The sequence below is a fragment of the Oncorhynchus tshawytscha genome, linkage group LG07, assembly GCF_018296145.1.
Source record: "Oncorhynchus tshawytscha isolate Ot180627B linkage group LG07, Otsh_v2.0, whole genome shotgun sequence".
Lineage (NCBI taxonomy): Eukaryota > Metazoa > Chordata > Actinopteri > Salmoniformes > Salmonidae > Oncorhynchus > Oncorhynchus tshawytscha.
The window spans coordinates 51,191,845-51,218,425 of NC_056435.1; the positions used below are offsets into that span (position 1 = coordinate 51,191,845).

General features: G+C 40.5%; 1 protein-coding gene across 2 annotated transcripts in view; it reads right to left on the reverse strand.

Annotated features, from left to right (window-relative positions):
• The window catches only part of LOC112254785 (paxillin), a 57,410-nt gene that overhangs the window by 20,900 nt on the left and 9,929 nt on the right, over nt 1-26,581 (reverse strand). Inside the window, exon 1 of one of the 2 annotated variants that reach the window (XM_024427633.2) lies at nt 206-315. The exons of the other annotated variant lie outside the window; for it this stretch is intronic. The gene's annotated coding sequence lies outside the window, so the exon portion shown is untranslated. Of the gene's footprint in view, nt 1-205; nt 316-26,581 lie in introns of those variants that run through there. 2 annotated transcript variants of the gene reach the window in all.

A 26,581-nucleotide genomic window follows, 5' to 3' on the forward strand; every position in this document is an offset into this window, starting at 1 on the left:
CTACTCTACTCTCCACTGGACTTTACTTCAGTCATCAACAATAAACAGGACAAACCAGTGCAACCCATAAATTAACTGTGAACGACATATGCATGCACCTGCACTTCAAGAAGTCAACAATACAAGGTCACACTAAACATAACTGATGACAAAAGGTGAGAAATAAAAGGAAACCACAAGAGAAACATGAGTGGAAACAACATACCCGAGGCGATGAAGACGACTAGCACATACACACCCAGGGAGGACGAAGAGAGGAATGCAAAGGAAGACTGAGGAAGAGAGCAACCCAAACCCACTGGCTGACAGGCAGGAACTGCCAACCTTAACACCAGAGACTGGTAATGAGAGAGGAGGGAGGAAAGGGCAGGAGAGGAGGCGTCACTTTTGGTGGCAGCGGGAGGATTAGGTTTATCCCTAGCTATGCCAATTTGAAGTTTCAGCCTTCTTGGCTCTCTGAAGGCTGAGGTAAGAGTCTGTTCACACTCACACGACTGCTGCAAAGAACGGTTTACAAACTAGGCAATTAGAGCCAACTCGACAGAGCATTACAAGAAAGCCTGAGAAAAACATGAAAAGGTTGTGGCAGTGATGGAAGGAAAGTTGTGAAAGAGAGGGAGAGAATGGTAGAAAAGAATGATATGGTCTCTGAGTACAATGCCTACAGAGAGAGTGGTGTGAGTGGTAATTAAATTAACCCTTCCTTCACACGGGCTGCTGTTCTGTCGGTCTCAAGGTTCATTCCAAGTGTGCTCGAGTTCAGTGACCAGGTCATTTAACGTAATACACTCCCTCGGTATGGTGTGGCTGAGATGGAGAGTATCCCATGGCCCAAGGAATCATGGATGCTAAAGACAGGCAATGGTGACAGCTGGGCTGGGCACTGGATCCAATTTGGCTAGAGTTGGCGTTAGCATCATTAGCATGCTGGATGATGACAGGGTTACCGAAGCAGAGGGGTTTGCTGACCGAATTCGAGATACTGTAAACATCTCAGTGGATTTGATTCTGGATACAGCAGAGCCGGGTGTTTATTCTCCTACAGCCAGATACTCCCTTTAAGGGGAAATATATAGCCTAACAACCAACCAACTGCCCAAAGGGTGAGGGAAAGTAAAAAACCTCTGATTCCAAAACGTTAGCCTTCATTCTGGGCAACAGCAATGCTCAAAAGATCCATTTACACTTGATTTCCAGCAGAAGGGGTTTCAACAAGGTTTTTGTGGGAAAGGTAATGTACAAGTACACCTACAAGCAAAGACGTAGAATAGAGAGTCTTTAGACCAAGACCAGCCTCCAGTAATTATTTCGGGTAGTTCTAAGGGCTCAGAACATGAAGGAAACAGATTGCAATAAGTTGTGCACAAAGGAGGCTGGGGTTTTGACATTTCTTGTTGTAGACCTAAGCATTAGTGTGGAGGCCTACAAAAGTGTGTCAGTCCTCTGTGCCAAAGGGCTGAAGGGAACATATGACATTTTAGTCATTTAGCAGATGCTCTTTTCCAGAACAACTTACTGTAGTGAGTGCATACATTAATACTTGTTCAATACTAGTCCCCCATGGGAATCCAATCAGTTGCAAGTACCATGCTCTACCAACAGAGCCACACAGGAACATGCCATGACACATCAGCTCATAGCCAGCCATTCACATGTTCTGTTCTAATAACCAAACTCAAATTTCATTCAGAATGAAGCAACATATTGGGAATGCATTCTAAGGGGTGTGCTAGTGTGCATATTGGAACTTGGCCAAGGACTGTGCACTCTTGCCTGTTACTAGGCCATCCAGAGGTCAGAGGGAACTGCAGTAGAAGTTAAAAGTACCCTGAATGAGGGAGAGGCTGTGTCCGAATACCCATACTACATACTTAAACTGTACACTAAGCACTCATCTTTGCATACTATTTAGCACGTACCATTTAGTAAAAATGATGCAGTACGCCATGGCCGCAACACAGTAGCGGATTCGGACTGGCTCAGTAGGTAGGGCTGGGCCGAGTGTTGGTGGATTTTTCCCAATTCAACAGACATGCATCGCATTAACCAGCATGATAATAGCTCATTTCCAATCTAATACATTTCTCTGAATAGAATAGGAATGGAGTTCTAGGCATACTCAGACTGTTGAGGCAGACTATCACAGATACCTTAGCCCATCTATCCTACTAGACAGAAACAGATTACATTGTTCCAGTTCAACATACACTACCGTTCAAAAGTTTGGGGTCATTTAGAAATGTCCTTGTTTTTGAAAGAAAGGCACATTTTTTGTCCATTAAAATAACATCGTATTGATCAGATATACAGTGTAGACATTGTTCATGTTGTAAATGCCTATTGTAGCTGGAAACGGCAGATTGATGGAATATCTACAGTTGAAGTCAGAAGTTTACATACACTTAGGTTGGAGTCATTAAAACATTTGTCAACCACTCCACAAATTTCTTGTTAACAAACTATAGTTTTGGCAAGTTGGTTAGGACATCTACTTTGTGCATGACACAAGTAATTTTTCCAACAAATGTTAAGAGATAATTTCACTGAATCACAATTCAAGTGAGTCAGAAGTTTACATACACTAAGTTGACTGTGCCTTTAAACAGCTTGGAAAATTCCAGAAGATGATGTCATGGCTTTAGAAGCTTCTGATAGGCTAATTGACATCATTTGAGTCAATTGGAGGTGTACCTGTGGATGTATGTCAAGGCCTACCTTCGAACTCAGTGCCTCTTTGTTTGACATCATGGGAAAATCAAAAGAAATCAGCCAAGACCTCAGAAAACAAATTGTAGACCTCCACAAGTCTGATTCATCCTTGAGAGCAATTTCTAAATGCCTGAAGGTACCACGTTCATCTGTACAAATAATAGTCCGCAAGTATAAACACCATGGGACCACGCAGCCGTAATTCCGCTCAGGAAGGAGGCGCGTTTTTTCTCCTAGAGATGAACGTACTTGGGTGCGAAAAGTGCAAATCAATCCCAGAACAGCAAAGGACTTTGCGAAGATGCTGGAGGAAACCGGTACAAATGTATCTATATCCACAGTAAAAAAAAGTCCTATATCGACAACCTGAAAGGTCGCTCAGCAAGGAAGAAGCCACTACTCCAAAACCGCCATAAAAAAGCCAGACTACGGTTGTAACTGCACATGGGGACAAAGATCATACTTTTTGGAGAAATGTCCTCTGGTCTGATGAAACAAAAATATAACTGTTTGGCCATAATGACCATCGTTATGTTTGGAGGAAAAAGGGGGAGGCTTGCAAACCAAAGAACACCATCTTAACCGTGAAGCACGGAAATGTTAGCATCATGTTGTGGGGGTGCTTTACTGCAGGAGGGACTGGTGCACTTCACAAAATAGATGGCTGCATGAGGAATGAAAATTATGTGGATATATTGAAGCAACATCTCAAGACATTAGTCAGGAAGTTAAAGATTGGTCGCAAATGGGTCTTCCAAATTGACAATGACCTCAAGCATACTTCCAAAGTTGTGGCAAAATGCCTTAAGTACAAAAGTCGAGGTATTAGTGGCCATCACAAAGCCCTGACCTCAATCCCATAGAAAATTTGTGGGCAGAATTGAAAAAGCGGGTGCGAGCAAGGAGGCCTACAACCTGACTCAGTTACAGCTCTGTCAGGAGGAATGGGCCAAAATTCAGCCAACTTATTGTGGAAAGCTTGTGGAAGGCTACCCGAAACATTTGACCCAAGTTAAACAATTGAAAGGCAATGCTACCAAGTACTAATTGAGTGTATGTACACTTCTGACCCACTGGGAATGTGATGAAAGAAATAAAAGCTGAAATAAATCAATAATTCTCTATTACTCTGACATTTCACATTCTTAAAATAAAGTGGTGACCCTAACTGGATTAAAGGATTAGGAATGTGAAAAACTGGGTTAAATGTATTTGGCTAAGGTATATGTAAACTTCAACTGTATATTGCTACTATAGATGTAGTGAGGGAGGGGTCTCATAGCCCTTCCCCTTCTATTAATACAACAAACAATGAATTATAATACATCAAACATTTGGTGCAGCCCATATCACGACGCCAAGGTGACCTCACCATCAGTCACCAGAGTTTTAGAGCATATTACTATTGAACTATTTACCAATTTAACTTATTGGTGACAGGGGGCAGTATTTTCACGTGCGGATGAAATGCATGCCCAAATTCAACTGCCTGCTACTCATCCCCAGAAGATTAGATATGCATATTATTAGTAGATTTGGATAGGAAACTGAAGTTTCTAAAACTGTTTGAATCAGGTCTGTGAGTATGACAGAACTTATGTAGAAGGCGAAACCCTGAGGAAAAACCATTCAGATTTTGTTTTTTGAGGTCACTCTTTTCAATGAGCTTTCATTGGGAATCCAGACCTTCTTGCAGTTCCCACCGCTTCCACTGGATGTCACCAGTCTTTAGAAATTGGTTGAGGTTTTTCCTTTGTGTAATGAAGTAGCCCTCTTCAAAACGAGGGTCACTTCAAGTGTACTGTTAGATAGAGGCGTGTGACCAGAAAGGTAGCGTCAGTTTGTTTTCTTCCTGTATTGAACACAGATCATCCCATCTTCAATTTTATCGTTTATTTACTTTAAACATACCTAAAGTTGTATTACAAATGTAGTTTGAAATGTTTTGACAAAGTTTACAGGTAACTTTTGAGATATTTTGTAGTCACGTTGCGCAAGTTGGAACCGGTGTTTTTCTGGATTAAACGTGCCAAATAAATGGACATTTTGGATATATATCGACGTAATTAATCGAACAAAAAGGACCATTTGTGATGTTTGTGGGACATATTGGAGTGCCAACAAAAGACGCTTGTCAAAGGTAAGGCATGATTTCTATTTTTATTTCTGCGTTTTGTGTCGCGCTTGCAGGGTTGAAATATGTTCTCTCTCTTTACGGAGGTGCTACCCTCAGTTAATAGCATCGTTTGCTTCTGCCGAAAAACCTTTTTGAAATCTGACATGTTGGCTGGATTCACAACACGTGTAGCTTTAATTTGGTATCTTACATGTGTGATTTCATGAAAGTTAGATTTTTATAGTAATTTGTGGAAAGTGTGCATCGAATTCTACTAGTTGAAAAGCCAAAATGAGGTTAACATCCTGGCATTTAAACCATACTTGACTTTTGAAAATTCACATAAAACATTCTATATAAGCATAATGAGAACGTGTCATTTCCTGCTATTCGTTGATTTCAGTAGTGCATCCCCAGGACTCTATTTTCTAAATGTTGCATAATATTAAATGTTATTTTTAGCATACTCAACCTACTATTTAGAACAAAGTATGGGTATTCGGACATGGCAAGAGTCTCCTCGGCTCGCCTGCAGCTGGGAGATAGCATTTCAACCTCAGAATACTAAACCAATCCTCTTCCATAAAATGCTGACATTCCATAAATGTAATACACAGTCAAAAAGACATAGGAACTTGTTCTCCAATACGGCCCAAGTCGCCCAACAGTGAGTAACTGGCTAAAATAAGAAGCCTAAAGTTAAATTACGAGCCTAGTTGGTTAGCCACAGAGAGATAATGTGTGGGCTGGACATGCAGAGAGATGAGTTTGGATTGGTCTGCGTTGTTGCATTTTGTGTCTAGAAAATGAGATGCTCGTAATGCAGTTAGCTAACATTGAACCTATTGGTTAACTTTAGCTAGCTATGACAATCAGTTTCTATTGCTAGTTAAAGCTTGCTGTTAGCTAGCCAGCTGAAGTTCGGTGGCTGGCTAGTTACAGTAGCTAACATTACCTGTATGAACTAGAGGTCGACCGATTATGATTTTTCAACACCGATACCGATTATTGGAGGACCAAGAAAGCCGATACCAATTTTAAAAAAATAATAATAATTAGAAGAAAAAAAGCAAATTTTTTAAAATCTGTGTAATAATGACAATTACAACAATACTGAATGAACACTCATTTTAAGTTAATATAATACATCAATAAAATCAATTTAGCCTCAAATAAATAAAGAAACATGTTCAATTTGGTTTAAATAATGCAAAAACAAAGTGATGGAGAAGTGAAAGTGCAATATGTGCCATGTAAAAAAGATAACGTTTAAGTTCCTTGCTCAGAACATATGAAAGTTGGTGGTTCCTTTTAACATGAGACTTCAATATTCCCAGGGTAAGAGGTTTTAGGTTGTAGTTAATATAGCATTTATAGGACTATTTCGCTCTATACCATTTGTATTTCATATACCTTTGACGATTGCATGTTCTTATAGGCACTTTAGTATTGCCAGTGTAACAGTATAGCTTCCGTTCCTCTCCTCGCTCCTCCCTGGGCTCGAACCAGCAACACAACGACAACAGCCACCCTCGAAGCAGCGTTACCCATGCAGAGCAAGGGAAACAACCACCCCAAGGCTCAGAGCGAGTGAAGTTTGAAACGCTATTAGCGCGCGCTAACTAGCTAGCCATTTCACTTCGGTTACACCAGCCTCATCTGGGGAGTTGATAGGCTTGAAGTCATAAACAGCACAATGCTTGACGCACAACGAAGAGCTGCTGGCAAAATGGAAAGAAAGTGCTGTTTGAATGAATGTTTATGCGCCTGCTTCTGCCTACCACCACTCAGTCAGCTACTTAGATACTTGTATGCTCAGTCAGATTATATGCAACACAGGACACGCTAGATAATATCTAGTAATAGCATCAACCATGTGTAGTTAACTAGTGATTATGATCGATTGTTTTTTATAAGATACGTTTAATGCTAGCTAGCAACTTACCTTGGCTTACTGCATTCGCATAACAGGCAGTCTCCTTGTGGAGTGCAACGAGAGAGAGGCAGGTCGTTATTGCGTTGGACTAGTTAACTGTAAGGTTGCAAGATTGGGTCCCCGAGCTGACAAGGTAAAAATCTGTCATTCTGCCCCTGAACAAGGCAGTTAACCCACCGTTCCTAGGTCATCATTGAAAATAAGAATGTGTTCTTAACTGACTTGCCTAGTTAAATAAAAAGGTATAAAAACTAAAAACAAATTGAAAAAAAAATGAAAAAATAAAGACAAATCGGCGCCCAGATATACCAATTTCCGATTGTTATGAAAACTTGAAATCGGCCCTAATTAATCGGCCATTCCGATTAATCGGCCGATCTCTAGTAGGAACTGCGTATAGTCATCTCAGAATGCCATTTCACATCTATTGTATAATAATGCTAAAATATTTGTGTCTGTAATTTGTTTTTCAGCATCAAATCAGTAGAACACGCCCGACTCTCATCCACCAGTCATACTGTCATCAAAAATAGAGTTGGCCCAAGCAAGCAAAGGCAGCAGCGCAGTCAGCTACATGCACCATTTCTTCACCAACTACAGCTTTAGGAAAACACGTGTGGAACTGAATTGTGATAACTGCAGTGGAAAAAACAAAAACAAGTTTGTGCTATGGTATTGTGCCTGGTGGACCCTGCACAAGCTCCACCACAATCTGGACCGTCACTTCCTGCTCACAGGCCACACCAATTTTGCCCCTGACTGGTGCTTCGGCCTCATCAAGCAACGCTTCAGAAAGACCATAGTGAACACTTTGTCTGAGATTGTTAGTGTTGAAGTCAGCACTGTGACAGGGGTTAACATCTCACAGCTGGTTGGACAGGAGGATGATACGGTTCTGGTGGAAAGCTACGGTTTGCAACAACACCTGACTCCGTACTTCAGGCCGCTGCCACAGATCAAACAGTACAAGCACTTCATTGTGTGAGGTTATTCTTATCTAAACTTGGGAGGTGAATTGGTGTTGTAATATCAGATTTTTTTGTTCCCCGTTTTACAGTTTCGATGCTCTGGAGCCTGGTGTTGTCGCCAAGGAACGGTCGGACTGTCGGGACCAGGTTTCAGCTGCTGCGCATCCTTCCTCCCATAGATGGTCTCATTTGATTGAGAAGATCAGGGAGTTTTGCGACGAAGAGGCTATGGACATCACGTCCTAAACCAAAGTCAAGGGCAGGACAGAAACAGGCTCTCTGAATGTAGATTCTGTTGTTCTTGCGTGGTTCGGACAGACCAGTCATTAGCATTATCTGCAGTGCCTCTATTCAAATGACTCTCACACACGTTGCTGCTATTATTATAATAAAAGTTATCCCGCTGCTCAGTCACTTCACCCCTGATTGTATGCATAGAACTACCTCATAATACTGATATCGTTATTGTACACACACTCATTTATATTGACACTGTCTGATATTGCTACTATGCAAGTAACCATTTGGCTGTACCGTTTACACCTTCTGTAGAGACCATCCACTTCAATCAATATTCATCATATATCAATATTTTTCTATGTGGTCATAACATGATTATGTGACATACCCCAACAATATCATGTGACCGTATCAAGTGTCCACCACATAAACATATGGCACATGCATCCGTTTATGTACTGTACATGTGCACCTTAGGTTGCATGGGCTTAACTTACAGTGGGGCAAAAAAGTATTTAGTCAGCCACCAATCGTGCAAGTTCTCCCACTTAAAAAGACGAGGCCTGTAATTTTCATCATAGGTTCACTTCAAATATGACAGACAAAATTAGAAGAAGAAAAATCCAGAAAATCACATTGTAGGATTTTTAATGAATTTATTTGCAAATTATGGTGGAAAATAAGTATTTGGTCACCTACAAACAAGCAAGATTTCTGGCTCTCACAGACCTGTAACTTCTTCTTTTAAGAGGCTCCTCTGTCCTCCACTCGTTACCTGTATTTTTTTTCTCATTTTGTCTGTCACAGTTGAAGTGTACCTATGATGAAAATGACAGGCCTCATCTTTTTAAGTGGGAGAACTTGAGCAATTGGTGGCTGACTAAATACTTTTTTGCCCCACTGTATGTATGGAATACTATGTCATAAGTGCATGTGTAACAGTATATAAAGTAGGCTAATGTACTGGTGTGAAGGAATTTTGGCAGTGGTGTAAAGTACTTGAAAGTACTACTTAATTAAGTAGCTTTTTGTGGTATCTGTACATTACTTTACTATAACATTTTTGGCTACTTTTACTCAATATAGTTTCCTTGACACCCAAAAGTACTGGTTACATTTTGACAGGGAAATTGTCCAATTCACACACTTATCAAGAGAACATCCCTGGTCATCCCAACTGCCTCTGGTCTGGCCGACTCACTAAACACAAATGCTTTGTTTGTTGGAGCGTGCCCCTGGCTGGCTTCAAAAAAAGAAAAAACAACTGATTGTGCCATCTATTAAATATAAGGAATTTGAAATTATTTATACTTTTACTATGACAATTTAGTACTTTTCCACCACTGGATGTGACTTGGGGTTATAGCATTTCTTTAACATGACCCATCAATTTAGCCAAGTGTGTCTGGGTAAGTGTCTATAAAATGTATCTGGACACTATGTTAACCTTGAATTGTTCTTTATTGTAGGCTACCACACACACACACACACACACACACACTACACTACACTACACACTATTTAGCACATGACCTCACATGTGAATCCCTAAAAGAGCGATGATGGGGCTGGCTGAATGGGTGTAGACAACGGAGAGCACCCCAGTAGGTACCAAAACTTTCAAAGGCTCTTTTCTCAAAAGTGAGTTTACAAGTTGATCAACCTTCAAAGCAGAATTACTTTCCCATTGTTCCTCAATTGCAGTGTATGATATACCATTTTCTAGCTTTGAGTATCTACTTTTATCCAATGTAAAAAATATCAAATTTTGCTACATAAGACCGATTTGAGCCGGTCAGTCACAAATACTAAACAATAGGCTGACACCTGGATGAAGTGAAGACTAGAGGATAGTTGAAGGGTGCCACAACAGAAGTGGGTTGGTGTGACCGTGGAGACTCCCTCCCAGTACAAATGAACTGTGTTTCTTAATTACGATGTCACCTTGAGCACAGAGTCACTTAGGATTCATTACACATAGACAGAGAGAGTGAGCACGACACAGACAGCAGTGCTGCCCTGTTCTGAACCAATTGCAACTTTCCTAAGTCCTTTTTTGTGGCACCGGACCACACGACTGAAGTTGTCCAGGTAGGTATGACAATTCTAGGGCCTGTAGGACCTGCCTTGTTGACAGTGCTTTTAAGAAGGTAGAGCAGCGCCTTATCATGGACATACTTCTCCCCATCTTAGCTACTGTTGTATCAGTATGTTTTGACCATGACTAAACTCCAAGCAGTTTAGTCACCTCAACTTGCCCAATTTCCACATGATTTAATACAAGATTTAGTTGAACTGGGTTTCGTGAATGATTTGTCCCAAATACAATGCTTTTAGTTTTAGAAATATTTAGGAATAACTTGTCCCTTGCCACACACTCAACCTAACTGCCACTAAGTGCTGCAGTCATTTCAGTCGCTGTAGTAGCTGACATGTATAGCCTTGAGTCATCCACAGACATAGACACTGGCTTTCCTCAAAGCCAGTGTCATGTCATTAAAGACTGACATGCCACTTTAAAAAAAAATTTTTTTTTAAAATGGGCCTATCCATGTAAAAAGGCAGGCTTTCGCCAAGACACTTCTGCCCATCTTCAATTATTGTGTCTTGAATGATCGGGTCTTCAAATATCCCTTGCTTTTAAGTTACGATTAGCATCCCCCTCTTCAAAAGGGGGAGACACCCTGGACCCAAACTGTTACAGACCTATATCCATCCTGCCCTGCCTATCTAAGGTCTTCGAAAAGCTAGTCAACAAACAGATCACTGACCATCTCGAATCCCACCGTACCTTCTCCGCTGTGCAATCTGGTTTCCGAGCCGGTCACAGGTGCACCTCAGCCACGCTCAAGGTACTAAACGATATCATAACCGCCTTCGATAAAAGACAGTACTGTGCAGCAGTCCTCATCGACCTGGCCAAGGCTTTCGACTCGGTCAATCACCGCATTCTTATCGGCAGACTCAGTAGCCTCGGTTTTTCTAATGACTGCCGTGCCTGGTTCACCAACTACACCGCAGACAGAGTTCAGTGTGTCAAATCGGAGGGCATGTTGTCTGGTCCTCTGGCAGTCTATGGGGGTGCCACAGGGTTCAATTCTCGGGCCGACTCTTTTCTCTGTATATATCAAGGATGTTGCTCTTGCTGCGGGCGATTCCCTGATCCACCTCTACGCAGACGACACCATTCTGTATACTTCTGGCCCTTCCATGGTATCTGTGCTATCTAACCTCCAAATGAGCTTCAATGCCATACAACACTCTTTCCGTGGCCTCCCAACTGCTCTTAAATGCTAGTAAAACCAAATGCATGCTTTTCAACCGTTCGCTGCCTGCACCGCACGCCCGACTAGCATCACCACCCTGGATGGTTCCGACCTAGAATGTGTGGACATCTATAAGTACCTAGGTGTCTGGCAGACTGTAAACTCGCCTTCCAGACTCATATCAAAATATCTCCAATCTAAAATCAGATCTAGAGTCGGCTTTCTATTCCGCAACAAAGCCTCCTTCACTCACGCCACCAAACTTACCCTAGTAAAACTGACTATCCTACCAATCCTCGACTTTGGCGATGTCATCTACAAAATAGCTTCCAATACTCTACTCAGAAAACTGGATGCAGTTTATCACAGTGCCATCCGTTTTGTTACTAAAGCACCTTATACCACCCACCACTGCGACCTGTATGCTCTAGTCGGCTGGCCCTCGCTACATATTCGTCGCGAGACCCACTGGCTCCAGGTCATCTACAAGTCCATGCTAGGTAAAGCTCCGCCTCATCTCAGTTCACTGGTCACGATGGCAACACCCACCCATAGCACGGGCTCCAGCAGGTGTATCTCACTGATCATCCCTAAAGCCAACACCTTATTTGGCCGCCTTTCCTTACAGTTCTCTGCTGCCTGTGACTGGAACGAATTGCAAAAATCTCTGAAGTTGCCGACTTTTAGCTCCCTCACCAACTTTAAACATCTGCTATCTGAGCAGCTAACCGATCTCTGCAGCTGTACATAGTCCATCGGTAAATAGCCCACCCAATTTACCTACCTCATCCCCATACTGTTTATATTTATCTACTTTTCTGCCCTTTTGCACACCAGTATCTCTACCTGCACATGACCATCTGATCACTCCAGTGTTAATCTGCAAAATTGTAATCATTCGCCTACCTCCTCATGCCTTTTGCACGCAATGTATATAGACTCTTTCTTTCCACTGTGCTATTGATTTGTTTATTGTTTACTCCATGTGTAACTCTGTGTTGTCTGTTCACACTGCTATGCTTTATCTTGGCCAGGTCGCAGTTGCAAATGAGAACTTGTTCTCAACTAGCCTACCTGGTTAAATAAAGGTGAAATTTAAAAAAAAAAATACAAAATGGATTTGCCACACTAACACAGACAAAATGCTTGAACATGTCGTCAATTATTCAGCCATACATGCTTTTTGACTGGATGATGGATGATGCGTAGCTAACCCGGTATATAAAATAGATAAGATGCCGTCAGCTAATGGGTTTCAGGATTGCGTATTTTTCACCATTCTGCTTCATTCTAATCAAAATCAAACAGTGTGTATGTTGCAGACTGAAGAGGGCGACATTGAATTGTTAAAAGACAGGGAGGGAGGGAGGGACTTGGCAGAACTGTCAACATGAGGGCTTTAAATGTCATTGTGTGTTACCATCTTGAACATAGGCTACTTGATATAGGGAGAAGGGACATGTATTGTAATATGCAGTGGCACAACTGGGGGAAACATAATTAGTATTATTTTTTATATCCAGTCGGATAAACACTTCAAGACCACTTTGAGGTGTCCACATGGTTCTAAAGCACACCGTTGCCTCGTTTGTATCACCAGGGGGGACAAAAATGCCATTTCAGAATGTGTCCCCAGTGAAAGTTGTACCCGTTAATAGGCCAATATATGTCAATCATCCCAATGAGAGAGTCCACAGAAATCTGCCATGGTTATGTTGAGCATTCCTTCCTGTGTATCAACTGTGTGCCCCCTCTCTCTTCATCATCTAATCTGATGGGCAGCAAGGTGTACGGGGAATTTCTGACATGCTATCACCGCCTCGCTTTAAGATATATTTTTTAAATAAAATAAATGAGAGATGTTGAGCCTCCAGTGTCAGAGTAGGTTTACCAATACTGACTGTTAAAATGTCAGTTGAGTGGCTTTTGAATATGACATGAGCTGGCAAGCTATTTGAGAGATGCTGCAAACAAACACACACACCCTCTCCAGGTCAGTGACAGGCAGCAGAACTCTGTTGGGATTGTGTGTGCATCAGAAATTCCAGCCGCTTCTGCGACAACATTCACAGGTGCCTACCCACTAAAACTAGAGTAAACACATTCAGGCAACCTAATGCATACCAAAAAGTCCCAGAATAATCTTAAATTGAGCACACAGAGACACAAGAGGCTGAGTGTTCAAAAATAAAAAAGGCACACAAAAAAATACCAGAGTTACCACAGTATCAGATAGATTACAGACAACCCAAACCTGGACTGGTCACTAAGAGCCGGGAAACTGTGACAAGTCAGCCCAATACGTATTGCCCCTTTATATACAAAAATGGTTCAGTCAGGCTAGCCCATTAGGTGCATAAGAATATTTCTGAATGGATTATGGCATGCATGGCTGCACATACTGCTTTCAAAATAATGACGTAACATGAGGTACACACATAGTCAAGAGAAAATGACCCAGAGTACTTCACTCCTCAGATGGGACAATACAAAACACCTACTCATCCTTTATTTTAGGTGACATCGAGATGGCATCTCTTTTTCAAGTGAGCCCTTGAGCACTGCAATAACTTAAGGCTTTAACACATAGCGTAGCTCTAAGTGGCCAACACTTCCTTTACTGTATTCAAAGTGCAGTAACACCCAAACATTTGTGCCATGCTTGAGCACCAATGCAGCCCTAGTAACACAGCCCATTAACACTTCCTGTCCAAGACCCTGTGCACATCATGCTTTTTTTAAATATATATTACAAAAAACACAAGGAAGGGTTAACATTAAAGTATTAGAATATGAAGGACAAGCAATACAGCATCAAGACACTATCAAACATGTAACAGAGCCATCATTGTGTGAGGGTGCGTGTGTATGATAGTGATATAAAATATGTCAGTTTCCTTTTTCATGATAATAACCTTGTGAAACCCGAACGCTCCAAGATCTCCCCCCACAGTTCCCCAATAGCTGTCCCTCAACCAGTCGAGACCCTTCACACAGCCCCCCAAAAAATAAAAATACAATTCATTCCATTCCCCACCCCCAAGAACCCCCCAATGCACCAACAAAATGAACTAAAGAGAAAAAAGGAAGACAGAAGAAAACAGCGAACGCAAAAAATAATAATACATTTAAAACAAAGGACAACTGAAATCATAACAGCAATGTCTACTTTATAGGTTTGTGTGCATGTCTGGCACTATTACATGTATGTGTGTTCTCATATGTGTTTATTTGAATGAAAGTGTGTGTGTATGCATGTGTACAAACACCTGCACGGCATCAGTGTCAGGCAAACCGGCATTAGTTGTAAAAACACTGCCACTTTGTGTCATTCAAATGTACATTTATTAGGTTTTATTTTGACTTTTTTTTACCCTTTATCTTTTGACCATCATTCTCTCTCACACACAGCAACTCCACTCCCACTTGTCTCCAATTCCACATACCAACCCTCAGCTTCCCTCAGGCCATCCCATCTATATCTGCTGGCCACCCACTTCGTGTTTCTACGCAACACATATCTTTCAACTATGCTATGATGTTCAACATACAATTTCAATCTATCTAATCAAATGGAATCTACAGGTTGCGTGTTGAAGATCAATACTTTTACTAAGAGTATTAGTAATTGACTGACCTGGTCTCTCCAGATCTCCTAACAGTACAATTTCTCGTGTCAATTTTAGATCAATGCTGTGCATTTTTAGCCATTCCTGTACCTGAGACCAGAAACAGGCTACCTGAGGGCAATACCAAAATAAAACGGTCTTTTGATTCTGTATCCTCACAACAAAATCTGCAGAGCTTCGATGATTTTATGCCTCAAATATTCAACATTTTTTTGGTGGCAAGAATTCAACATAATTTTAGCTGAAAAGCACAAAGTCTTGAATCTTGTGTTGTTTTATATATAAAAACTCAGACACCCTGTACCATGGAATCGGTACATCAAAAAAGCTCTTCAACTATTTTGCAATCTGTATGGCACAGTTGTCAACATCCTGGTCCTCAAATGAAACTGCTATGTTTATTCCTCTGCCAGTTTTGATCCTTTATACTGGGCAGACAGACCAGTTCTCTACCTCCTCCCGCTGCCACCTGCCTCCTCCATTTTTGGGGTGATGCTGTAATCAATTGGTTGTACTCTTGGATTGAGCAGACCTTCCCGTACAATTCTGATAACTCCATGAAAGACATAACTCTACCATTCCAAGTTACAATATTGTTTAAGAATTTTACCAACCAGCACATTTGAGTTCAGACATAGAACAAGTATTATCTTTTCAGGGGGATGAAATTGAAGCCAGCTCCGCAATGCTCGTTTGAAAAATTAGATACTTTTTTCCTTAGTATCATTTTCAATTAAATCTAAAATGAGACATGGCAATCTGCACAAAGGCAAAAAGGCCATTTTTAAACAATGGATGAGCTTTTCTTATTAATCTACTCGAGAACCATTTAGGGTTCAAATAAAACTTCTGAATGAGTGAAGCTTTTAGAGAAAGGTTTAGTGCTTTAATATTTAAATCTCAACCCACCCAATTCATATTCACTATAGATATATAGATATATAGATATATAGATATATATATATATACACTTGTTTTATTTTGTCTGGTTTAACGTCCCAGATAAAGCTAATAATTTTTTGCTCAAATGATTTGAAAAACGAATCAGGAGTAGGCAGCGCCACAAGTAAGTGAGTAAACTAAGATTTAACTATGGAGTTAAATCAGGACAACTTTCCCATAAATAGACAGGTATTTACCTCTCCATGGTTGTAGGATCTTGTCTATTTTTACAAGTTTTCTATTGAAATGCTTTGTGGAGAGCTTATTTATATATTTTGTGATATGAATACCATCAAATGTTTTTTTTTGCATCACAAGATTGAAGTGTAAGAAGCCTCCAGTTTTTTTAGATAGACCGGGTCTTTATATTTGCCATCTGGGTCTTTTTTTAATAATAAAGAAAGCAGACCTTCCTGCTAAGTACCTGACAGACTACCATTTCTATAAGAGTATTTAAAACAAACTACCTAACAATGGAGCTTTAAGTATATAAAAAAATACTGATATACCTCTACCGGTATGCCATCAAGCCCTGGGGGTTTTCCAGACTGAAAGGATTTCATTGCCTCAAAAAGTTATTCCTCTGTAATTTGGCCTTCGTACCCGATCTTTCTGTACATTTGTTAATTTTCCATTTTTTACATTATTCATTCATCTTCATTCATTGGGAGAGGATGAGACGGAAAAGAGAACATCTGCCTAAAATAATTATCTTCCCCTTTCAAAATATAATTCGGAGAATCATAGATGGCTCCGTCTTCAGTAACGAGTTTCTGCAAATTCTTTGTTAGCTTTCCTGTATTGGAGTTTCAGGAAGAATTTTTTGAATTGTTCACCATATTCCATCCAGTTTGCTTTATTTTTGTAATATATCATTCTTGAAAAAGTTCAAGTTCTTTTTGTATCTCTGTAGTATCGTTTTTATTGTTATCTACCTGTACTATTAGTTAATGGATTTCCCTTGTTAGTCTTGCCTCTTTAGCCAGAAACTGATTTTTTATTATTGATGAATATTGAATAACTCCTGGAGGTACATTTAAAGGTATCCCAAACAATAAGGGGATTTGCTGAACCTATATTATACTGGAAAAATTAAGTTATAAATTATTTTGTCTTAGTTAAAGATAAGTTGTCCTCCAATAAACTTTGATTACATTTCCAATATCCCCATCCACGTGAAAATGTATAAGAGTTATGTGAAGGACAATTAGATGATGATGCGAACGCATTCTGTCTCCTATTGAAACTTTTTAAACCATTGATGCAAGAGAGAAAGAGACAAGAAAGTAGTCAAGACGACTAGCTTGATTAAGTCTCCTCCATGTATATCTCACTAGGTCGTTTTTTTTTTAGTCTCCAAATATCCACCATTTCTAACGTGTCCATAATATTTGTGATTTCCTTAAGGGCACGGTGATGATAGTTTGTAGAGTGATTACCTTTACGGTTCGTTGAGGTACTTAACACTGTGTTATAGTCTCCTACCATAATGATTAGACCATTTGTTGCCTGTAAGTTCAATAAATTGGTATAAATGTTTGAAGTGTGGATCATCCTGATTTGGACCATATAGATTAAATGAGCCAAATATCTTTTTCGTCCACTGTCATATTCAAAAGAACCCACCTTCCTTGTGAATCATTCCTGATTATTTGCACATTCAGATCAAAAATTGTTAATTAATATCATCACACCCTTTGAGTTCCTTTGTCCATGACAGAAAATTATTTCACCACCCCATTCCCTTTTCCACACAACTTCCTCTAAGGATTTAGAGTGAGTTTCCTGTAAAAAGTATATATTATATTCCTTTTAGCCATGTAAAGACTGATCTTTTTTTATAATCTGCCAAACAAGTATTACTAGCTATACTTATTTCACCCCTTACCATAACTAGATACTATTCTCAGGCTAAATTGACCATAATTAGTGCTTGTAAAGTTACTGCCATCAGAGCCAGAGCTTTCAAATGTCAGATATTTGGAAATCAAGAAATAGTTTCTAGCAATATTTGTTTTATTCCCTTGCCTGTTTGCCTGTGAGCCAATGCCACAGATGTTATAAAATTGAGACAAATTATGTGTGTAACAAATCCAAGTAGGTTGATGTGTATGATATTGGATATGATATAATGAGTGTGTATGAAGTCTGTATAAGAGTAAGACTATAATGTGTGATGTCCAAATAAATAATAACTCTGCCAATTTGCATGTTTGAGTGTCTGTGTGTAACATGTAGTGCGTATAGCCTTAATATTCATAATTGTAATCAATATCGTATTACCATCATAGGTGCATCATAATTACCTTTAACATCATTGAAACACACATCCCAGCATTTCCATAGCAATTGACGTTTCATATGATCATGAAAGAGACCTTGCTCTAGAGACGGCTTCACTACAGTACAAATGTATCCCGTACAATATGTTATTATTGCCCAATGTCCCTATTTCGATATCTTCCCCTTGCTTGTTGCAAACATGTATAAACTTGTAGACAAATATATTAAAAAAAGAGAGAAACAGATGAAATTCTAAAACAGTTCGACAAGAGAGGGAGAGAAGAGAAAAGAGAGAAAGTGAGAGAAGAGCGAGATCAGGTGTGTGTGTGTGTGTACAAGTCCGAATGTGTAAGCAAGCATGTAGTTGAGTACGTGTGTTCATATCCACTTCATAATATTCACAACATGTTGCAAACAACAACGTAAGCAATAAAAACATCTCAATTAATGACGCACCAGAAAAGCCCCGAGTCGTATTTATAAGGGCACACCGTAGCGAAACGTTTTGCAATGGAAACCAAGTAATCAGTATTTCTCATTGAACGCTACTTCCGGTAGTCCCTCCCCGTTTAAGTTTGTTTTCTTCCGTTTGGTGCCTAAAGAATACAACACCGGTCAAAAATTCTCTGAGATGTTGAACCAACCCTAAAAAGTGATCTAAAAAGTGATCAAATATTACTGCACAGGGGGAGACCCACTTACGTTCTCGCTACCCTACTCTCAATCCCCACATCTACAATGGTCACGATGAACAAGAGGCTTTACGGTTTCAGTGAGCACTTGACTACACCTAGACTGATACTGCTTCATGGGGAGTGCTGCTGACCAGACCACTGACCAACCAGAGGCTGATGTTTGTGTCTGCCTGGGCTCTGAACGGTTCTGTCTCTGTTCTGGAAGCCAATATGGGTCACGGGGTCCAGGACAAGCCAGTCTTTGTCCCCCTCCACTTGGACACAATGTGAGGGGGAGGAGGGGGGCGGCCCCTGGAACACCATGAAGCTCCAACAAACATTCCACAGGGCCACATCATAGTCTGGAAAACAATCAGTCTGTTTAAGTGTCAGAGAGAGAGAGAATTAGAGAAGGAGAGTGGGGGAGGAAAAGGGTTCAGTATGAGGAAAGGGGATAGGACAGGAGGCTTCTATTAAGTACTAGTTGGCCTGGAAACCTGTTTACATAAAAGTGCCATCTCCTGCAGCAATGGGCTATAATTCTAATCCGTAATCAGCATTGTCAGAGGAGCCAACTGGACATTGGGTCTGGATTGGTCCATCTCTCCTTATACGTGGATCAGGCGTGTGCATGTTAATCTACAGGCCATAATCTCCATTTATGCATGTACAGTAGAATAATAGTGAAGACATAAAAACTATGAAATAACATATGGAATAATGTAGTAAAAAAAAGAAAAAAAGGTTGAACATAAATATATGTTATATTTGATTCTTCAAAGTAGCCACCCTTTGCACACTCAACCAGCTTCATGAGGTAGTCACCTGGAATGCATTTCAATTAACAGGTGTGCCTTGGTAACTCTTTTGGGATAGGGGGCAGCATTTTCACTTTGATGAATAGCGTGCCTAGAGTGAACTGCTTCCTACTCTGCCCCAGATGCTAATATATGCATATTATTATTAGTATTGGATAGAAAACACTGAAGTTTCTAAAACTGTTTGAATGATGTCGGAGTATAACAGAAGTCATATGGCAGGCGAAAACCTGAGAAAAATCCAACCAGGAAGTGGGAAATCTGAAGTTTGTAGTTTTTCAAAGCTTGGCCTACCAAATACAGTGTCTATGGAGTCAAGTTGCACTTCCTACGGCTTCCACTAGATGTCAACCGTCTTTAGAAACTTGAATAAGGATTCTACTATAAAGGAGGGGCTCATGAGACCTGTTTGAGTCAGTGGTCTGGCAGAGTGTCTCAGGCTCAGACAGAGTTAGCTCTCGTTCCATGGCTTTTCTTCAGGCATAGGAATTCTTCGGTTGGAACATTATTGATGTTTTATGTTAAAAACATCCTAAAGATTTTATTCCATACATCGTTTGACTTGTTTCTATGACCTGTAACGGAACTGAGTTTTTGTCTGGACGAAGTGCTCGCGCCTCATGAAGATGGATTACTGGGCTGAACACGCTAACAAGTGGCTATTTGGACATAAATGATGGACTTTATGGAACAAAGTAATTTATTGTCGAACTGGGATTCCTGTTATTTCTAACTTCTGTTGACTACAAAATGGCGGATTTTTCTCTGGCTGGATTGGGCTCTGAGCGCCGTTCTCAGACTATGCTTTTTCCGTAAAGTTTTTTAAAGTTTTTTCTGACACAGCGGTTGCATTAAGGAGAAGTCTATGAATAACATTTGTATCTTTTATCAATGTTTATTATGAGTATTTCTGTAAAATCATCGGATGTTTTGGAATCAAAACATTACTGCACGTAACGCGCCAATGTAAACTGAGATTTTTGGATATAAATATGCACATTATCGAACAAAACATACATTTATTGTGTAACATGTCATCTGATGAAGATCAAAGGTTAGTGATTAATTTGATCTATTTCTGCTTTTTGTGACTCCTATCTTTGGCTGGAAAAATGGCTGTGTTTTTTTGACTTGGCGGTGATCTAACAATCATGTTGTGCTTTCGCTGTAAAGCATTTTTGAAATCGGACACGATGGGTAGATAAACATCTGGTTAATCTTTCATTTTCTGTATTGGACTTAATGTATGAAAGTTACATATTTCTAAAATATTAAAGGTTAAAAAGTTAATTTGTGGAATTTTTCCTTCTTAATGCATTTGAGCCAATCAGTTGTGCTGTGACAAGGTAGGGGTGGTATAGTTTTGTACTTTTTTGGGCAAGCCACCACTTATTACAGTAGCTGCATGTTTAATATAGGCCAGTCTTAACTAAAACAATAGCGTTACGTTTGGCAACAATAGCAAGCCTATCAGAGATATCGTGACAAGATCCTGAGGCCCAGAACTTAACCACACACCAAAGTGTGCAACAGAACAGTATACTGCGTACACTCAGTTGTTTGTAAGAAAGTTTAAATTAAATTGTTTAAATCATAGCCTAAGTTTGTGTCCCAGATTCCTGTTTAGTAGCAGTTAGATGCTAGCCATCATGAAAACGGAACAGGCTAACGCTAGCAGTGCTAGCCCACTGGTGTTTTTAAATCCACGGATTGGCACAAACACATCAGGTGTAGAGGTCGACCGATTAATCGGAATGGCCGATTAATTAGAGCCGATTTCAAGTTTTTATAACGATCGGAATTTTTGGATGCAGATAAAAAATATATTTTTTTACAACTTTACTTAACTAGGAAAGTCCGTTAAGAACACATTCTTATTTTCAATGACGGCCTAGGAACAGTGGGTTAACTGCCTTGTTCAGGGGCAGAAGGACAGATTTTTACCTTGTCAGTTAACTAGTCCAACGCTCTAACCACCTGCCTCACGAGGAGCCTGCCTGTTACGCGAATGCAGTAAGAAGCCACGGTAAGTTGCAAGCATTAAACTTATCTTATAGAAAACAATCATAATCACTAGTTATAACTACACATGGTTGATGATATTACTAGTTTATCTAGCGTGTCCTGCGTTGCATATAATCGATGCAGTGCGCATTCGCGAAAAAGGACTGTCGTTGCTCCCACGTGTACCTAATCATAAACATCCATGCCTTTCTTAAAATCAATACACAGAAGTATATATTTTTAAACCTGCATATTTAGCTAAAAGAAATCCAGGTTAGCAGGCAATATTAACCAGGTGAAATTGTGTCACTTCTCTTGCGTTCATTGCACGCAGAGTCAGGGTATATGCAACAGTTTGGGCCGCCTGGCTCATTGCGAACTAATTTGCCAGAATTTTACGTAATTATGACATAACATTGAAGGTTGTGCAATGTAACAGCAACATTTAGACTTAGGGATGCCATCCGTTAGTTAAAATATGGAACGGTTCCGTATTTCACTGAAAGAATATTCGAGTTTCCGGATTCGACCATATTAATGACCTAAGGCTTGTATTTCTGTGTGTTTTTATGTTATAGTTAAGTCTATGATTTGATAAAGCAGTCTGACTGAGCGATGGTAGGCACCAGCAGGCTCGTAAGCATTCATTCAAACAGCACTTTCGTGCGTTTTGCCAGCAGCTCTTCGCTGTGCGTCAAGCATTGCGCTGTTTATGACTTCAAGCCTATAAACTCCCGAGATTAGGCTGGTGTAACCGATGTGAAATGGCTAGCTAGTTAGCGGGGTGAACGCTAATAGCGTTTCAAATGTCACTTGGAGTGGTTGTTCCCCTTGCTCTGCATGGGTAACGCTGCTTCGAGGGTGGCTGTTGTCAATGTGTTCCTGGTTCGAGCCAAGGTAGCGGCGAGGAGAGGGATGGAAGCTATACAGTTACACTGGCAATACTAAAGTGCCTATAAGAACATCCAATAGTCAAAGGTATAGTCAAATCATAGAGAGAGAAATGGTCCTATAATAACTACAACCTAAAACTTCTTACCTGGGAATATTGAAGACTCATGTTAAAAGGAACCACCAGCTTTCATATGTTCTCATGTTCTGAGCAAGGAACTTAAACTTTAGCTTTCTTACATGGCACATAAATACAGTGTAGATATTCTTAATGTTGTAATTGCCTATTGTAGCTTGAAAAGGCAGATTTTTTATGGAATCTCTACATAGGTCCACTATCAGCAACCATCACTCCTGTGTTCCAAAGGCACGCTGTGTTAGCTAATCCAAGTTTAGCATTTTAAGAAGGCTAATTGATCATTAGAAAACCCTTTTTCAATTATGTTAGCACAATTGAAAACTGTTAGAGATTAGAGAAGCAATAAAACTGGTCTTCTTTAGTCTAGTTGAGTATCTGGAGCATCAGCATTTGTGGGTTTGATTACAGGCTCAAAATGGCCAGAAACAAAGAACTTTCTTCTGAAACTGGTCAGTCTATTCTTGTTCTGAGAAATGAAGGCTATTCCATACGAGAAATTGCCAAGAAACTGAAGATCTCGTACAAACGTTGTGTACTAGTCCCTTCACGGAACAGCGCAAACTGGTTCTAACCATTATAGAAAGAGGAATGGGAGGCCCCGGTGCACAACAGTGAAGAGGCAACTCCGGGATGCTGGCCTTCTAGGCAGAGTTGCAAAGAAAAAGCCATATCTCAGACTGGCCAATAAAAAGTAAGATTAAGATGGGCAAAAGAACAGACATTAGACAGAGGCACTCTGCCTAGAAGGCCAGCAGATTACATCGCAATCCACGAGGAGACTGCGTGGCAGGCTGACCACCTGTTATGTGAGTGCAGCATCAAAAAGGACCTTGTGGCTGGAAGGAGCCAAGGTAAGTTGGCTCCTTGCAACATATTTTCATAAAACCACACCACAAAATATAAATCTTCGCTTATATTTAGCAGAGTTACCTTGTCCTATGGATATCCACAGTTATCAAAATTGGCAAGGTGGTGTAAGCCTACACAAAACACAGACCTTATTTGAAGTGAATCTAAAAAATATCCAATGGAATAAATGAAGGAACTGCTTTTCAGATTTTGCTGAAAGGTGTCATGGGAATTATGACTCCCACTTTGGTAGTCAATTCTTACCATGCCCATTTACTAAAATAGGATTTCCTGCATATAGAAATTTGTTTTTGTTTTAAACATTCATCACAGGTAACATAAATTCTTGTTTTTTTATTCAAACAGTTGAGTATGTGTCTCCTAAGCAGACACTTCAGTATCCTTGTCACTTCAGAGAGCTGTGTGTGTGTACACAATTATAGTAATTTTACAGATGGCAGAGAAAAGCAGAGCACCAGTGTGGGACTATTACATTGAATTGGCACCAGGGAAAGCATGGGGTCTTATTTGTGATAAAGATGTAAGCATGGGGTCAACAACAGCTATAAAAAAAATATTTTTTTTTTTAAAAAGCAAAACGCAAAATCTTCAAGAAAAAAAAAAAAAGGTGTTAGACACGTCAGACGTCGTAGGCTACAATCTTAAAACGTTTTAATAAAAGAAAAATGTCAGGACAAAGATCCAAGAAGATGGACAAAGCAGTTATTGAGATGATTGCTATAGCAGCGGATTACTCTTGCTGAACCCCAGTACAGGATGAATGATGAACAATTCCGTCACACAGAAATGCTAGATAAAACACAAAGGAGTTGTGATGAAAGTGAATAATCTGATAGCACCAGTGAATGCTCCACACATGACATTCACATCTGATTGCTGGTCAGTCCCTGATGAGCCTTACTGGACATTTAATTGACAATGTCTAGACAAGAAAGCATGTTGTGCTGAATGTCAAGACTATGACTGGCTCACACACAGGAAACTACAGAGAGATGTTTTGGACCATGTTGGAATACTGGGAAATCCACACAGAACGTGTAGTGCTGGTCCTCAGGGACAGTGGGGCAAACATGGTGAAAGGTAGGAGACTGTCAGACTTCAGCTACAGTGCACACACCCTACAGCTTGTAATCAATGATGGACTATCCAGTCAGAGAGCTGTGCTAGACATTATTGCCATGTTGAAGAGCTTTGCAACTCACTTTGATCATTCTGTACTGGCCAAACAGAGTCTGGGAGCCATTCGGGAGGAGCTTGGCCTTCCAAAACACAGCATCAACCAAGCAGTTCAAACACAACACTACATATGTTACAGAGGATGTTTGAACAGAGGCATGCACTGAATGTGTATGCAGGTGAATACGGACACATCAGCAGTGTGTCTGCTACACAGTAGGACGTAGTCTCTATCCTAATTGAGACTCTAGCACCTATGGAGGAGGTGACAGTGGAGATGAGCCACTCCAATGCCACAGCCGCATGCATCATCCCCAGTGTGTCGGTGCTGAAGCTGATGCTGCAGCAGGTGGGTTCTTCCACTCAAGGCATCAAAACTTTACGGAAGACCATGTTGGACTGCCTGACAAGGCAGTTCTCGAAGGCCGAGAAGAAAAAGTGCCTGGTGCTGGCAACTGTCCTGGATCCACGTCACAAGAGCTACGCCGTCACCTCAGGGACAGCACTAGAGAAAGCAAAAGTGGCTGAAGGAGGAATTGGACCTAAGGAATCCAAATCCCAGAGCCACAGCAGAAGGGACTAGTGAAGGAGGACCCAGATCCAGATGGAAAGGGGCAAAGAGTCCAGGTAGAGAGCCTCTACGCTAGAATCCTTGGAAGCCAAGAGGGCAGGGCTGAAGTCCAGTGCAGAGTTGGAGCGTTACCTCACAGAGCCTGTCATTGACAGAAAGAGTGGCTTGCCTTTGAAGTGGTGGAAGCAGAATGAGGACAGACTTCTATTACGCACTACACTGGCAAAAAGTTTCTGTCCCCCACCTTCTTCGGTCCCAAGCGAGAGAGTGTTCAGTGAGGTGGGGATGATTTATGATAAGCGGAGGAGCAGACTGACAGGGGAACATGCAGACAAGCTCGGTTTTCTGCTTTACAACTTCTTAAATGGGAATATTGAAGACTCGTTAAAAAGGAACCACCAGCTTTCATATGTTTGCATGTTCTGAGCAAGGAACTTAAACGTTAGCACTTTCACTTTCTCCAACACGGTTTTTGCATTATTTAAACCAAATTGAATGTTTTATTATTTATGAGACTAAATTGATTTTATGTATTGTGTTAACTCAGTATTGTTGTAATTGTCGTTACAAATATACACATATATAAAATAAATTTAGGTCCTCCAAATACTTGGTATTGGCGTTGAAAAATCATAAAATCGCTCGACCTCTAGTTGTAACGTTAACCATTTTGGTTACCTCGAGGCAGCCCACTCATTGAATATGGAACAATAACAAGTAAAACCTCTCGTGCATGACCTCATTACTGAGCGCAAAGTTGATTGCATGTTCTCACTGAAACATGGCTGTCAGACTGTAGTGCCGCTTCTATTGAAGTCTCCCCGCGGACTACAGCTTTTCATACACGATCAGAAAAGGGACAGAAACAGACAGCCTCTGTTTTTACTAATGCTCTCAGCTGTAAGGACATTTCATTTTGTGACTTGTGTTTTGAGCATCCTGCTATACTGTTTAAATATAAGCCACCGGTACTGGCCATAACCCTGTATAGGCCACCAATGCACTGCCCCACTTTATTTACCAATTTATCTAAACTATTGTCCTTAAGGACTATGATAAAATCATTGTGTTGGACGATTTTAATATTCATGTTGACTAAAGCAACTGACTCCTAGGCCATCGAATTTATGAATCTTTTGATCTCTATGGGAATTTATCTAACATGTTACTGAGCCCACCCATAACGGCGGCCATACTCTGGACCTGGTTATTACCAAGGGGCTTTCTATGGACCTATCCTCTATTGTTGATTTTGCTTTATCTGATCCCCACGGTGTATTTTTTACTACATTTTTGCCCATAGAACAGGGTAATACTGAACGCAGTAAGAAACGCCATCTTACCTCTGA